The sequence below is a fragment of the Ctenocephalides felis genome, unplaced genomic scaffold, assembly GCF_003426905.1.
Source record: "Ctenocephalides felis isolate EL2017-DRISC unplaced genomic scaffold, ASM342690v1 CF-g0.4_SCAFFOLD_03572, whole genome shotgun sequence".
Taxonomy (NCBI): domain Eukaryota; kingdom Metazoa; phylum Arthropoda; class Insecta; order Siphonaptera; family Pulicidae; genus Ctenocephalides; species Ctenocephalides felis.
In genome coordinates this window covers 8,305,064-8,321,667 of record NW_020539726.1, presented here as the reverse complement: position 1 = coordinate 8,321,667, position 16,604 = coordinate 8,305,064, and the positions used below count along the sequence as shown (strand labels likewise).

Here is a 16,604-nt window from a genome sequence, read left to right as displayed (position 1 = left end):
GAAAGTTCCAGCAATTTGCCTTAAGGCACGATGCCTTAATTAGGCCTTAAAAAGGCACTTACAGCTAGTTTTATTTACTTTGCTGCTATTGATACTGAAACGGCCTAGCTGATTGTCGTGCAAAACTGACAAATGCAACAATGCGACAAATATAGAGTCACATCGAATAGTTTTTAATTTTTTATTTGAATTTGATGAAGCGGTTTTTGGGAAAGCGTCGACAAAATATGCATATATACTTTCTTCAAATTTGGTCTCATTCGATTCAGAATGGCTTTAAACATAAAAATGAAGATTTAGATTTTTTTATGAAAGCATAAACATCTACTTCGGGAAGATAAAAATAATATTTAAATATGTTTGAACAAAGTTAACGTGTGTGAATGATATGCATTTTTATTAGACGTGAGTGAATAAGATTAAAAAATACAACAGTAGGTATATTTACTGGTATAAATAAATATATGCGTTGGGTACAAATATATATGCGATCGTAAACATACAAACACACGTGCTACATTCGCACACATCTCATAATAAAATTCGCAGAAATGACACGAGAAAACCATATTACACCTTTTTCTTACGTTAAAAATTAGTTTTGTCTCTGTTGAATCTGCTTTCAACGGCGCTAACCAGATTTCATACATTTCTCATATTGATTATTGCAATGTATTTATATTTTATTTTTAGAATTCAAAGTAGATGTCACACCCGCTCTGACAAGTGCGGAACGCAAGCCGAATGAATATGTATCTCGATCCATTGTCATGTGTGTGGCATTATGATGTTCAGATTGTGAAAGATATAATCTGTTTGTTCGTATACGATGTTTTTTGTTATCTATAACGAGTTTTGTTTGACTAACAATATTTATATCCTTAACGCATAGATGCCTTAACGAATTTTATTATTACTATTGTTGTGAAAATTTATTTAACGCAACTGAAAATCGTTATACAAGCATATGATACAGTAGGACTTGAAGATCCCCAGGTAAAAAGGTCCACCTCCATCACCAATATATCAGCACAAGTAACGTTAGGAATTTTTAATAACTATATTTGAAAGTAGAGGGAAAAATAATGTATAACCAGCTCACCTTGATTCTTACGACGTTGCAATCGGGAGATAAACATCAATGTTTGAAAATATATAACAAAAGTGTTTTTTGTTTTTTGGTTGTGAGAGCACTATTGATTAAATCACGATACATCGATATAATTTTTAGGTATTAAGTTAGATTCAACCATTTTTTTTATAATCTTTATAAAAGCTATATATGTGGGTAAAGTAAAAACGAATCAAACGTTTTTTAAATCATTTAAATTGGTTGTTCCGCTCCGATATCGTCGACAAAAAACTTTCAAAAGATTTTTTTAAAAAAAAAACGACATTTAGACATTTCTGAACTAATTTTGAAAATTAAAAACAAAAAGTTTCGAAAGTTTTCAGTTGGCGATCGTGTTGAATAGTTTTTCGTAAAGATCGGCCGTACCGTTTCTTCCGTAATTTAATCGGCCGTACCGTAATTTATTGTAAAATTCTTTATTTAAAAAAACTTCGTATAGAGATAAAAATTATAGTCTCATCTAACATACATTTTATGGAACTACGATTTATTTAACACATTTTCATTAAATTTTAATTTTTCCTTCAGAATTACTTGAATGATCGAAAAAACAAAATGTTTGCTGATCAAGTGATTTGGAAAAAACAAACTTCTTCGGAATAATTATTTAATTTCAGTGTTATTCTAATAGCTGGAGAACAAACCATTTTTCCGAAGAGTTTGTATATTTTAACTTGTATAATTTTTGTTTATTTCAATTGGTGTATTTATCTGATTAAAAATCAATCTCATTTACAGTTATAGTAATCGCAAAAAAATCGAAAATGAAAAACATTTCAAAGATTTCTGAACATTTTGGCAAATTTTCGTCGACGATTTTGTGAATTTTAAAAATTCAGAAAATATTCGATTTGTATTGAAGGTAAGAAGACGTGCTGATTATTGGCAGGACAAGACGTTCCAAAGAAAAGGGCAAAAAATGCCAAAATGATTACATTTTTAGGAAAACAGGTCTAGCGGTTTTGGAGATCCAATAGAAAAAGTAGAAAAAATGCCATTTGGCGAACAAAAATGATCAATAGACATATGCACATCAAATTATCAGATATTTTATAAATATTTTAATAAGTACAAATTTTGTTTACATTACTATGCGTTTCGTACCAATGTATAACCGTTAGACTGCAACGCGGCGTTAACGCGCTTTGATATTTCATCTCTAAGCAGCTAACGCAACGTGATTGCTTTGAAAAAAGCATTTCGAAATTTTCAACAAAATATTTCAAATTAAAAAAAGTCAATTTCTCTCACTTTTCAAATTTTTGTAAAGCTTTTTCAAAATTTAAATTATGGCACAAAAAGTTTCAGCAATTTGCCGTAAGGCAAGATGCCATGCACCCCTAGTCAACTTGCAACTGGTAAAAAAGGGGGGCCTCGCAAACGAATTTCGCCGACGCCCACGCGTGGTCTAGCGCCGCCATTGATTACATGTTTAAATAAATTTAAACAATTAACTTTAATAAAGAAGGAGACGTTATCCAAGTTATTATTAAATTCTCGTAGATTACACGAGTCTGTATCACTAAGATCATTAACCTCATTTTTAAAACTGATAGCACTCATTTGATTATTGACACCTTTCCTGTTAATAATAAGATTAGTTTCTTTATTTAAAACTTTTGTTTTTTTATTTAACGCACGCCACCTTTGAACTCTAAGGTAATCAGCTGACGTGATTACTTTAAACGGCAATCAATAATAAAAACAAATGTGACTTAACGTTACCGACTGAATAACACACGATGTATAAGCGTAGGTTACAGACTAAGCATCGATACTATAATCCGTTTACAATAGCCAAGTGTGGCTGACGACTGAGCGTTAAACCAAAATACTCGAATCATGCTGTAAATAACTGAACGCACGACAATCTTGGTCCAAGTCTGGGTAATCATTGGCATGGCCAAGGCTGGGTTACCCAGTCTTGGCCCAAGTCTGGGTAATTGTTGGCATGGCCGAGTCTGGGTTAAGTAGCCCGGCCCACGCCTGGCCCAATACTGGTATGCCAAAGCTAAGTTTTCCATTACTGGCCTAAGCTTGGCCCCTTTGTCAAGTCTGGCGGTCTCCTGTATGAGTTGTATTAACAAGATGAAGAACTGAACAAAATTTCATGAAGGTAGGTCTAGCGGTTTCGGAGATCTAGTGAAAAAAGTAAAAAAAAGCCATTTGGCGGTCAAAAATTATCATTAGACATATGCACATCAAATTATCAGATATTTTACAGAGATTTTAACAATAAGTATAAATTTTGTTTACATTCCTATGGGTTCCGTACCAATGCTTATCCGTTAGACGGCGGCGCGCGGTTTACACGTTCTGATGTTTCGTTTCTATGCAGTTAAAACAGTACGATTGCTTTGAAAAAATATTCTGAATTTTCAAAATATTTCAAAATAATTTTTTCTTCAAAAAGTCTTTTTTTCGAAAAAAGTAAATTTTCGTCAAAAATTTATAGTTTCTCAAAAGTCAAATTTTTTCAGAGTAATTTTTTTTCAAAAATGTTAATCTTTTTAAAAAAAAATATTTTTTGGTACGGGAAGTTCCAGCAATTTGCCTTAAAACACGATGCCATGCGCTCCACTAGTTCCTATTGCTATGATACCACCATACAAAAAGTATTCATAACAGCCTTGAGAAGATTTTCTTCGACTGAAAAGGATTAAGTTAGAGCTTGGGTTATCTATGAATCGCTTATTTGCTTCCGCCACAATACGTTAAGATGCGTGTCGGAATTAATTAGGCGCGACGTCTTAAGCGATTAAAGTCTTCTGCTCTTATCGCTTGTAATTCACTCTATAAAAGTGTTTCTCTTTATTATCGAAGATTGGTCTGAAATACGAACACAAACCTAATGATAGACAATATTATCTATTATATATATACAAAGAATGCAGACAATATTAATCTAATGCAAAAATATGCATTTCATTCTTTATAATATCTCTTAGGGTTAGCTATTGTAATCGTCCAAATTTAAAATTCAAATTTTTTGCAAATTTTACACAAGTTTCTAAAAATTTTGGAATACCTTATGATGTTTATGTGTGTATATGTGGATACAATATTTTGTCGACGATTTTGGGCGTATAAAACAACCGATTCAAATGGTTCAAGGAGCAATCAATTTATATCATAAGACGTATTCATATTTTTCTACATAATATTGTGCAAGTCGTTATCAATTTCATTGTCTGTCTTTTCTGTAAAAATTAATCAATTTTTATCTTCACCATCATTTATATTATAATATGCGTTAGTGGTAAATATTTTTTTTTGTCATTATTAGGTGGTCGACAATATAACATTTAAAATATCTTAATTAATTTTAAAAACTTACAATACAATATCTAAACCATCTAATAGTTATTGTCCAGTTAATAAAAGCTCAGATATCATCATGTTTTTTCAAACAGGTTTTGTAATTCAGGGGCTTCTTTCGATTAGTGTTCGTATTTTATTGACATCGACTGCCGATTTTCTCCTTATTTCAGATATTTAAGATAATTATTGTGATCAGCATTTAGTAACTGTATCAACATGGTGATGAATTAACGATATTCTTTGCTCCGAATATTTGAAAACATGTATTGTATTTTAGTATATTTAAAAATTTTATAAATTACTTGCATCACAAGATGGTTACACTGAAGTGCAATTAATTTTTTTTTGGATTTTGTTGAAAAAACACATTAATTTAAATCAACACCTTTGTATTGCCTGTGAAAATCAACTTCAATTTCTTTGATGGATCTAAGATCTAGGTCTTTATTCTATCAATTGAAATATGTTTTTTTTTACCAATTCACAGATGAACATTGTATGCGGTTTCAATGGAGAAGAAGTTTGCTTGCTGGTGGATATAGTTTTATTATCAAGTGCTCAAAATGTGTAATTCAGTTACAAGGTAACATCTAATAGAATGTTGCATGTCTTCCTTTTATCATGCTTTAATTTTGTAAATAATAATTATTATTGTTCAATATAATATATAATACGGTATATATAATATTTAAATTTTGGCAACTGGATTATTAGAATTTTGACTCTAGAAGAATGCATGGCAATATTACCATAGCGTTGCACACATTTAATTTTATTTATTAACTTCCCGTAGGGTAAGTTATTGTAATGGGCCGAAAATCGGAATTGAAAATTTTTACATTTCTCGACGTTTTGAAGGTTTCTAAACATTTTGGCATACCTCAGAAAAAATGGATGTGTGTGTGTGTGTATGTGTGTGTGTATGTATGTATGGATACAAATTTCCAGTCACGTTTCCGGGCGAACGGATCAACCGATTTGAATGGTTTAGAAAGCATTCGATTTCTATCGATAGGGAAAAGAGCTGATTAGTTTTTGGCAAAGGCAGGTCCAGCCGTTTCGAGGATACGGAGCAAAGAGTGCAGAAAATAGAAATAGACTTTTTGAGAGAACGGAGTATCCGATTTGAATGATCTAAAAAACATTCAATTAGTAATGATTGGGAGAAGTGTTTATTAATTTTTGGCAAAGGCAGGCCCAGCCATTTCGAAGATACGGAGCTAAATATGTAAAAAATGGCAGTTTTTGAGAGAACTAAGCGTCCGATTTGAATGATTCAAAGAACTTTCTGCTTGTTTTAACAAAATAATTGATTTTGAAAAAAAAAATTTTGTTCCATTTTTTTTTTTTTTAAATTTTTTGTAAATCGAAAATAATTCAGATTTTATTTTTAATTCTGACTATAGTTCTAATAAACTTTAAACAAATAATTTCAAATTTCAATATTAGACAATGTTACAATATTTATAATGATCTATTTGAAATCATTCAGTATTCCTCGAACATTTCGTTACGGTACGGGAAGTTCCAGCAATTTGCCTTAAGGCACGATGCCACCCACCCCACTAGTTTATTTAATTTATTATGTTATTAATTTCAGCCAATAGACAGACTCTATCATCATTACAAAAAATCGAAGTCAGCTGTTCAAATGAGAGAAAAAAATAGTATAATAGAAGATCGTATAAATTTCAACTCACTACTATTTATGAGTAAACCAAAAGCTTGCTAAATAATCACGTTCGTCTGGAATGCAAAAAGTTGTGGTATATTAAACAGAATTATTGAATTATTAAATCATTACAACCTAATGTTTAAATTTGAAAAACATTCAAAAGTGAAATTTCATGTTTGTGCAAAAACAGACTCATATATAATATTTTTATTATTTTCTCTGTCTGTTAGATTGCTTATTGTCATACCAAGAGTATTTTACTTTAAATATTTTACATAATCACTTAAAAACAACGTATTAACAGCCATTGACAAACTTCAACGCGTTAATTTATTCAAAAAACAATGTATCAACAGTCATTGTCAAAGTTTATAATCGATGTACATCATAATCTGTGTACAATTTCTGTGCCGAAAATCTTTACCCCCAATAAACACTTTGAAAAATCGATCAGGAATAACGCATTCGCTTAAAATAAAATTGTTTGTATTGATCCTCAATCAAAACAGTATTTTCCGCATATTTTCAAAATAGTATTTTCCGTATTATTTTAATTTGATTTAATTATTGTTTTGCTCTACTTTATCAATAACTACGTTTCAAGTTTTCCAAAAACTATTTTTTAATAAATTGCAATGTTTTTGAATGATCTTTTCTGTTTTGGTATAAATACAATACTTTCTGTTAAATTTTTTTGTGTATTTTCTTCCAAATAATTATTTGGTAGGAAAGTAATATGATTTTATTCTCCTATTCCAAATTATTATTGTACGTATTACGATTTTTCGTTTGATATTGCTTTTGTACTAATGATACTACTTTATTAATTAAAATATACCTCTAAATAGTACAATTTTTATGCCAAAGAGAACATGGAATATTTGAAACAACTTCATTATACTCATTCAAACAATTTAATCTACAGGAATGATGATAAAAAAAACTATTTTTACATTTAAAACAATTAATTTTCTGGAACAACTCTTTCTGTGCCTGTTTGTCCACCTGCTCTATTACTTTTTATAAATTTTTGCGTTGCACTATTTTGCTTACAATCTTCATTACAAAAAACAAACATTTTTAATTACACAACAACTAAAATAATCATTTTCTAAGAGTCTCTAAATATCTAAACATGAAGCATCTTTTAATAACATCTCATTATCCAAACTTAGAACTCGATCACTTGATATTTTCTCCTGATCGTTGGAATTTACATCAATAGTTTTTAATCTGTTTATCTGGTTCTGTAATACTAGAGCCTAACTGATCATTTGATTTTACAGTTTGTATTTGCAGTTATATTTACTGAAATAGTATTACCCATATCTATTTTCTTTGGGTTGCCATCTATTTCTGATAAAAAAAAATACGAAATTTATTCATTTTTAGTAAATACCTGCTGCAACATCGTCCGTGATATCCATCAGTTGTACTTATTTCTGAGGGCAACTCAGTGTCCCAGTATTTTAACTTGAATTGAGCACGTACGCGCAAAACTTCCTTGCATTCTTATAACTTTTTATCAACAAAAATTATTATTTTATCAACCGTAGCTTTATAAGAAACCCATTTCACAATTTGATGAAAATATATGTTTGGCAAACAAAAATGTGAGCCATGTGAACCTATTTAAAGTAAAAAAAAGTAGACTAATTTTTATTATCGAACATAAAAAAATCCGATTCGCTAATTTAGTTTTCTCGACCTTTCAAGCCATTCTGCATCGAATGAGACCAAGTTTGCAAAAAGTATGTGTGTGTGTATGTGAACAGAATTTTTGCTGTAAATCGATGTTTTCTTGAAAACGGCTGGGCCGATTCTAAAAATTTAAAAGCTATTCGTGGTATGTTGATGAGAACTATCGTTTGTCAGTTTCGTTCGATGATCGACCGAAACGTTTCTTTATAAATAGCAGAAAAGTGACAAAATTTTCGTCCACGTTTTAGCTCGCAATTCTGAATCGATTATAAAAATTCAAAAACCGTTCGAAATATATTGATTGGGAATCGTGCTGATTAGTTTTTGGTAAAGATCGGTCGGGCCGTTTTCTTGTAATAAAGTGTTAATTTTTTTTTTTGACGATTGTTATTATTAACTTCCCATAGGGCAAGTTATAGTAATCGCAAAAAAATCGAAAATGAAAATTTTTGCATTTCTCGACGTTTTAAAGGTTTCTGAATATTTTGGCATACCTTACAAAAATGTATGTATGTATGTGTGTGTGTGTGTGCGCGTGTGTGTATGTATGTGCGGATACAAATTTTCGTCGACGATTTCAGGAACACCGATCAACCGATTTGAATAATTCAAAAAACATTCGATTCGTATTGATAAGGAGACGTGCTGATTAGTTTTTGGCGAAAAAAGGTCTAGCCGTTCCGAAGATACGGGGCAAAAAGTGCCGAAAACGGTAACTCAGTTTTTAAGAGAACGGAGCGTCCGATTTTAATAAAACATTTTACTTGTATTGACAAGGTGAAGAACCGATTAAATTTTCATAAAGGCAGGTCTAGCGGTTTCGGAGATCTAATGAAAAAAGTAAAAAAAATGCCATTTGGCGGTCAAAAATGATCATTAGACATATGCACATCAAATTATCAGATATTTTATAGAGATTTTAACAATAAGTATAATTTTGGTTTACATTCCTATGGGTTCCGTACCAATGTCGACGCGGCGCCTACGCGGTTTGATATTTCGTCTTTAAGCAGTTAAAGCAGTACGATTGCTTGGAAAAAAAGTTTAGATCTTTCAAAATATGTCAAAATAAAGAAAACATTTTTTTCAAAAAAAAAAAATTAAAATTTTTTTTTTTTTTCAAAAAAAAGTAATTTTTTGTCCAATTGTTTGTCAAAAATCTTATTTTTTCGAAGTAAATTTTTTTCAAAAATGTTAGTCGTTTTTAAGAAAAATAATAATTTTTGGTACGGGAAGTTCCAGCAATTTGCCTTAAGGCACGATGCCTTAATTGCCTTAAGACAGAATTCCACTTACAGCTAGTTATTTCTTTCGCGGTAGATATCATAGTCTTCTAGATCATACTAAAATATTACGACAATTGGTTTAACTTTAAAAATTCGTCGATGTTTGCAAAAATTAGTATCGTTTTTTGGCATTTGTCAAAATTAGAGCTTACATCGACGTTTTCTTAAAAACGCCTGAACCGATTTCAGAAATTTAAAAGCCATTAGATGTATCTCGATGAGGACTATCGTTTGTCAGTTTTGTGCGACGATCTGCCAAGCAGTTTCTTTGTAATTTGAAAAAAAAGTGTTAAACTTTTCGTCCACTTTTAAGCTCATACTACCGAATCGATTTTAAAAAATCAAAAACTGTTCGAGAGACATTAGTTGGGAATGATACTGATTAGTTTGTTGGTGAAAATCTACCGAACCGTTTTTTTGTAATTAACTGTTAAAAAAAAAATTAAGCTGATTTTTATGAAACTCTTGTTAGCGATATATATCATGGTCTTATAGAACTTACTGAAATATTACGGCCTTACGACAAGTAGTTTAATTTTAAAATTTTCTCAAAGTTTGAGAAAATGAGTAGTTTTTTTGACGTTAGCTAAATTTAAAATTAGACGATTCACTTAGTATAACAATAGAGTACTTGGTCTTAATAAACATATTAAACTATTAAAATCCTACGGAAACTGGTTCAAATATAAAAATTGTTGATTTTTGAAAATTTGGTTTTAGAAATTACTCCGAGTTAATGTGTTCGTTCGTTTTCAATTATGTGTAATAAATCCACTCGGAATACTTTTAATCACTCAAAACGAGTTAAAAAAAAATATTTGACAACTGACACGAATGTTTTTTTTTTGACCGAGTTTTTATTTCTATATCCAGGGGAAACAAAATGAAACAAACACAACAATTAAATAAAGTCCAATTTTAAAATAAAAATGGTGCATCTAACATTTTTTATAATATTATAACCAGAGAAAATAAAAATTAAACAAACACCATGATTAAATTAAATCTGAATTTAAAAAATGAATAGTAATAATACATCTTACATTTTTTTTGTAAAGATATAAACTAGGTTAAAGTTTAATCATTTTAAATAAGTTAAGTAACTTATATCGATAATTTTATATACTTTTTAGGATTAATCTTAACAAATATTAGGTAATAATTATAAGAGACATATCGAAACAGACCGTCTCCAAAACAATAGATTTAAACAATTAAATTAAATCATACCTTTATTAAAATTTCATACTCAAAACATAAAAGAAATCACTGATATTTTCAAGATATTAAAATTACTACTTAACTTAAGAATACTGATATACTGAGAAAAAGTTACAGATAAACGCTAATAAACCTAATAAACACTTACAATTACAATTACAACATTATTACAATTACAATTACATTGCGCAATATTCAAATATTAGATTCAATAAATTGACCGAAAAACGTAGTCTAACGACGAACAACTATCTTGAATATTTACATAGAACAGAAGCGCAACTAGTGGGAGCGACTCGTTTAGCTTTTAATAAAAATTATAAATTAATTATTAAAATTATTAAAAATTTGTGAGGGGGGTTTATGAAGGATCGAATGCGCTTCCATCATTGTGACGAGTGAGTAACAGTAATATGCATATGTATAATACACATTACATTGTATATATATAAATAAATAATATATACAATAAAATCTCTATTAACATCTACATATATAAAATAATCCGAGTGGAACGGTAAAACGTATCATGCCGCCGGAGTGGCGGCATCCGAGCGCAACTGTAAAATGACCATGCCGCCGCATCCGAGTCGAAAGGGTTAGGTCTTGTTGTCTGGCCTTCTAGGTAGACTTGAATGCCTAATTCGTTAGGGTAGACGTCGATTCTGTTTTTATATTTGGTGGCAACCACTGATATTTATTCTTGAATTATAGGTATATCTGTGACTTTGGGAATGAATCATGTTTTTTTTGCGTAGCAAGGAACGTTTAATATTTGCCTTAGGATTTTGTTTTGCGTTAAATAATGTTGAAATTTTTGTTTTTTTAACGTTGCTTGCTTTGGTACTATTAGTAAAAGTTTACTTTTGTGTTTCAACTGAAATTTCTTCTTATTTTATACAACTGTAAAAATTTAAATTAGAATTTGCGATTCATCAATACAATCTCTGGTACTAAAATAATATTATAAATTAAAGTTTTTTGATTCCGTTACTCAATCTGAAATACCAAGTGTACACAACAGTAGTGCATGTAAGTGCTCCAAAGAATATCATGCAATTATCTAAGTCTCATAAAAACAGGCCTCCGGTACATCGTTGTCATTTGGTAGCAATGTACATTAAGCAACATAATCCACCCGTAATACAATTCCTTCATTCTAGAGTGTATCTGTACGTCTACAATAATAATACTTTGCAGTGCCAAACATGTTCTAGATGGCATTATATATCGGCAATATCTTGTTCCGTTTGTAAAGGAATTGCGTTATTGGAATATCAAGTGCAATACATGTTGCACGTCGGTATAGCTGGTTTGTGTGTTTTCGATAAAGACGAAACGTGGATGCTGCGGAAGATGTTTCAAGAGTTGATGGCGAGTTATCAAGACTTCACAACGTGAATTCCAAAATAAATAAATATAAACCGACGTTGCGCTCTATTCAATTTCAACTATTGCACTGATGCGAATCGTTCATACGATTCGTATTACCTTTTCGTAGCGCCAATTGTTCACTTATAATTGCGATATTGTTTCAGAGTGCACTTCTAGGTAATTGGTATCAGTGGCGATTTGAGGTTACATTGAACAAAAGTTACTAATATTGGTTTCTTCACAAATGCCGTTACTCCTTAGTTAACTGTTGTATAATTGTACGATGAGGTTCAAAACTACTCTAACAATAATTAATTATAAACAAAATTGCCGATATATACGACTACCAAACTCTTGAGCAAAGATATTAAATATAATAAATGCATTTCAAGATAATTGGCACGAAAGGCGATTTGAGATGACGTTAAACAATAATTAGTGTTGTTGGTTTCTCTATAAATTCCGTTGCTCTTTAGTAAACTGTTCAAATTATATAATTGCCCTACGATGAGGTCCAAAACTACTCGAATAATAAATACAAATGAAATTGCTTAAATATAAGACGACCAAGTTTTCTTTTGATCAAAGAAATTGAAAAGATAAAATGCATACTCTAGATAACTGACATCAGTGGTGATTTGGAGTTACGTTAAGCAATATTTGCTTACATTGATTATTCTATAAATTCCATTGTTTGTAATTATTTGTTCAAATTATATAACTGCTCAACAATAAAGTCGAAAACTACTCTAAAAATAATTAATTACAAATAAAAATTTGTAAGTTTAGAGGTATGGTTGGAAAATATATTGAAAATGATAAATACATATTCTAAGTACGTAATTGGTATCGTTGGCGTTTCAAAGTGCACTTCTATGTATGTGATCAGCATCAATTGCGATTTGAGGCTGCGTTAAATAATAATTAGTAATATTGATTTCTCTATAAATTCAGTTACTCTTAGTTAACTTTACATAATTAACCTACGATGAGATCCAAAACCATTAATCCGAAACTACACTAAATATTCATTAACTTTCCGTAGGGTAAGTTATTGTAATGGGCCGAAAATCGATATTAATTTTTTTTACATTTTTCGACGTTTTGAAGGTTTCTGAACATTTTGGCATACCTCAGGAAAAAGGGATGTGTGTGTGAGAGAGAGTGTGTATATTTGTATGGTTACAATTTTTCGTCCACGTTTTCGGGCGCACGGATCAACCGATTTGAATGGTTCAAAAAACATGCGATTCCTATTGATAGGGAGATGTGCTGATTAGTTTTTGGCAAAAGCAGGTCCAGCCGCTTAGGAGATACGGAGCAAAGAGTGCATAAAATAGAAATCGAGTGAATGGTCCCAAAAACATTCAATTTGTAATGACGGGGAGAACTGTGGATTAGTTTTTGGCAAAGGCAGGTTCAGCGGTTTTGGAGATAAATGTGCAAAAAAACAGTTTATAAGAGAACTAAACGTCCGATTTGAATGATTCCAATAACTTTCCGCTTGTTTTAACAAAATAATTGATTCTGGAAAAAACATTTTTTGCTTCAAAAATTTTTTTAAAATTTTTTTTTCCAAAAAAATTTTGTTTGTATATCGAAAATAATTCAGATTCTTATTTTAATTCTGTTCTAATATACTTCAAACAAATAATTTCAACTTTCTAATTTAGTTTATTTAATTCTTAAAAATATAAATAGACAATGTTGCAATATTTATAATAATCTATTTTAAAACATTTAATATTCCTCGATCATTTCGTTACGGTATGGGAAGTTCCAGCAATTTGCCTTAAGGCACGATGCCATACATCCCACTAGTGTATATATGGAGTAAAACGGGGCTCAAAAGTCCGGGGTATAAAGGTCCACCAACAATATCTCAGAAACAATTGAATTTTTTCAACGATATTTGAAAGCAGAGGGATATGTAATATAAACAATCGCCTTGAATCAAGCATCGTTGCTATCAGGAGATAAACGGTAGTATTTGAAAATCTATAAAAAAAGTTCTTTTTATTTGTTTTGTTGTTCAATTTACGAGACTTTTATATAATTTTAAATTGTACGTTATTGAATTTTTTATAATAAGTAGTATTGATTTTAAGTTTAACAATTGTTTTTAAATAACCTTCATAATAGCGCACATGCGGCTGGAGTAAAATGGACCAACTGAACCAAATGCGTAAACAATAACAAGTGTACGTAAAAATGTAAATTCAGTTAAAAAAACAATTTAACATGAAAGAAATAAAAGAAATTAATGAAATTAAAAATTTTGCCAAAAAAACAGTATAAGGGTATATACCATAGGTGGGGAACCTGCGGCCTCGAGGCCGCATGCGGCCTCCGGGAGGTTCTCGTGCGGCCCCTTGCCGTCTAGTACAAAATAGCAGAGTTACTTTCAAACAACTATTGTACAAAAATCCCACCAAAAACAGTCATATATTGGCAATTTTATGAGATCATAGTTATAAAATGACACAAAACTATACCTTTTTTCATAAAACACAAAAATATATTCTTAAAAATTGGTGTCTAGTGGCAAGTTACTGAAACTTTCCGTACTGAAAATTACATTTTATAAAAAGTTTTGAAAAATGATGAAAATTGAATTTAAGAAACCTTTTTTTTCATATTTCGATTTTTTTTTCATATTTCGAGGTATATTTCTTTTGGCAATAGGTAACGTTGCGTTTAATGCATTAATCCTATTTTTTATTATAACAACTATTGTCCTTAATGACAAAAGGAATATTCATGCCGAAAGTTTACAAATGAATTTAATCTGGCTTTTCCAAAGCCCGAAATTCTCTAAATTAAACATTAACATCTTAGTTTGCAAAATAAAATTCTTGTGAATTCAATGTTATAAGAAGAATATATAATTTCTTATTTCAAATAATTATGTAACAATAAGAAAATGAAAATTAATTTCAAATCAAAACACTTTAATATCATTTTTATATAAAAAATTAATGTTTAAATGAAATTAAAAAGAACTAAAATATTTATAATTCATTTAAAATTTAATTTATAAAATATTTAAAATTTTTAAGTATTTTATTTACTTTTTTCTATATAATGCAATAAATTGTTAAAACTATGAAAAAATTATAATACTTTCACAAAAGTCACTTTTTTAGGTCAATCAGCTTATGCGGCCTCTTTTATTGCTGCCTAATTTAAGTGCGGCCTCTAACGGCAAAAAGGTTCCCCACCTCTGGTATATACAGTGTAAAAAGTACGCAAACGAATTTTATATTTTGCATTGGTTGAATATTGTAGTTATTATTTTGTAAAATCCTTTTGAAAGTAAAAACTAACATTTCACCTGTTTGCCAACTGACCCGCATATTGGATAAAATCGGCCAAGTGATAATTTTTTGAAAAATAATATAGCTTCTATAATAATGAATTAGCTGAGAGTTTCACTGAAAATGGTCAGATAGTTGTGTGATATGTATTGTTTGTTGTGATCTAATTTATTTGGTTTTCAAACATAATTGCTCAAAGTCAAATTGGAACTTTCTGACCTGAACTGCTCTAAATATATTAAATAATAATGATTGATCACTGTTTAAAATGCCAAAAATTTCCATGACTAATTTTACACCATGCATTTTCTAAGACAGAGGGCGTTAGAAAAACAAATTACGGAAAGGGACATTATCATTGGGGTAACGTTCTTCATTCGAACGGTGCTGCGTTCTTGCTTTCATCTGATGATGAAATACGAACATAATATGACAAAAAGTCGTTTTGATTATATTCCGGCAAAATCCAAAAAGACTATAGAGAGTCGAATCTCATATAATTAAAACGACAAATACCGTACATATTCCAGGCATTTCCTTTGCGACAAATGTCAAACGGAATAAAACCACTTGAAACAGTTTCTTGTAACAGAAATTCCGAACCGGGCGCTTTCGTAATTATATTTTGTCGGTCGGTCTAATAATTCATTTCGGTCGGTCGGTATTTTTCATCGGAGTGATGAGTGCCTTCCCTACAGGGTGCGGTTTCAACTTCTGGAGGACTCTACATTTAATATAATGCTCAATATTTCAGTGACGCGCGAACGCAATACTAAATCCACACACAGAGACAAGAAGACACGTTCCTCCATGGAGCAATCTCTTCATCCAGTAATTACAATCTCCGAGACGTCCCCAACAAGCCGGTTCCAGCTTTCGTTCACAAACGCGTTCCCACACCCACCAGCACAGGGCGCCGCCTAGCTGTCCCCCCCGCACTTTAATCTGTCACCTGGAGCATTGAAGCGCATAATCCGACTTCGGCTCTTCGAGAATGGATTCGCAATAAACGGAGTGTTGACGGTGCCGACTTAATTTATTATTTTTCACACATATTTCAAAGTCAATGTATTGAATAAATTGGTAATTATAATAGATGGTAATTATAGATGATTGGTGGTAATTATAATAGATAGATGACATTACTAAAGTTACAAAAATAAATGGCTACAAAGATTAAATACGTCGCAAATACGGCCGCTTTTCCTTTACATCATTTTAAATTGCATCCTCACTTTATAAGGGCGCCATTAATTGTAGCACGTATTTTCACCTTAAATTTAATTTAATTTTAGACAAGAACTATATGAATATAGAAATGATAAACCCAATTGATTTAAATAAATGATATGGAAACAATATATATATATATATATATATATATATATACATATATATATACATATATATATATATATATATATATATATATATCTTGAATAATGATTTTCAGCCAGTCGTCGAAATAAAAAAACAAATAAATACAAATATTTATTTTTAATATACCTTTCTACACGGATTGTGTGTCATCATTCAGAAAATTCTTTGTTAACAGTATCTAAAAAATATTTACAGTT

The 16,604-nt window shown here is 30.5% G+C and overlaps 1 long non-coding RNA gene across 1 annotated transcript in view; it reads left to right on the top strand.

The window, feature by feature from the left end:
* LOC113388007 overlaps positions 1-16,070 on the top strand; it is a 44,367-nt gene extending 28,297 nt beyond the window's left edge. The window contains exons 3-4 of the long non-coding RNA XR_003368182.1: positions 4,941-5,036; positions 15,782-16,070. This is a non-coding gene — a long non-coding RNA (uncharacterized LOC113388007). The remainder of the gene's footprint in view (positions 1-4,940; positions 5,037-15,781) is intronic.
* The last annotated feature ends 534 nt before the right edge of the window (positions 16,071-16,604 follow it).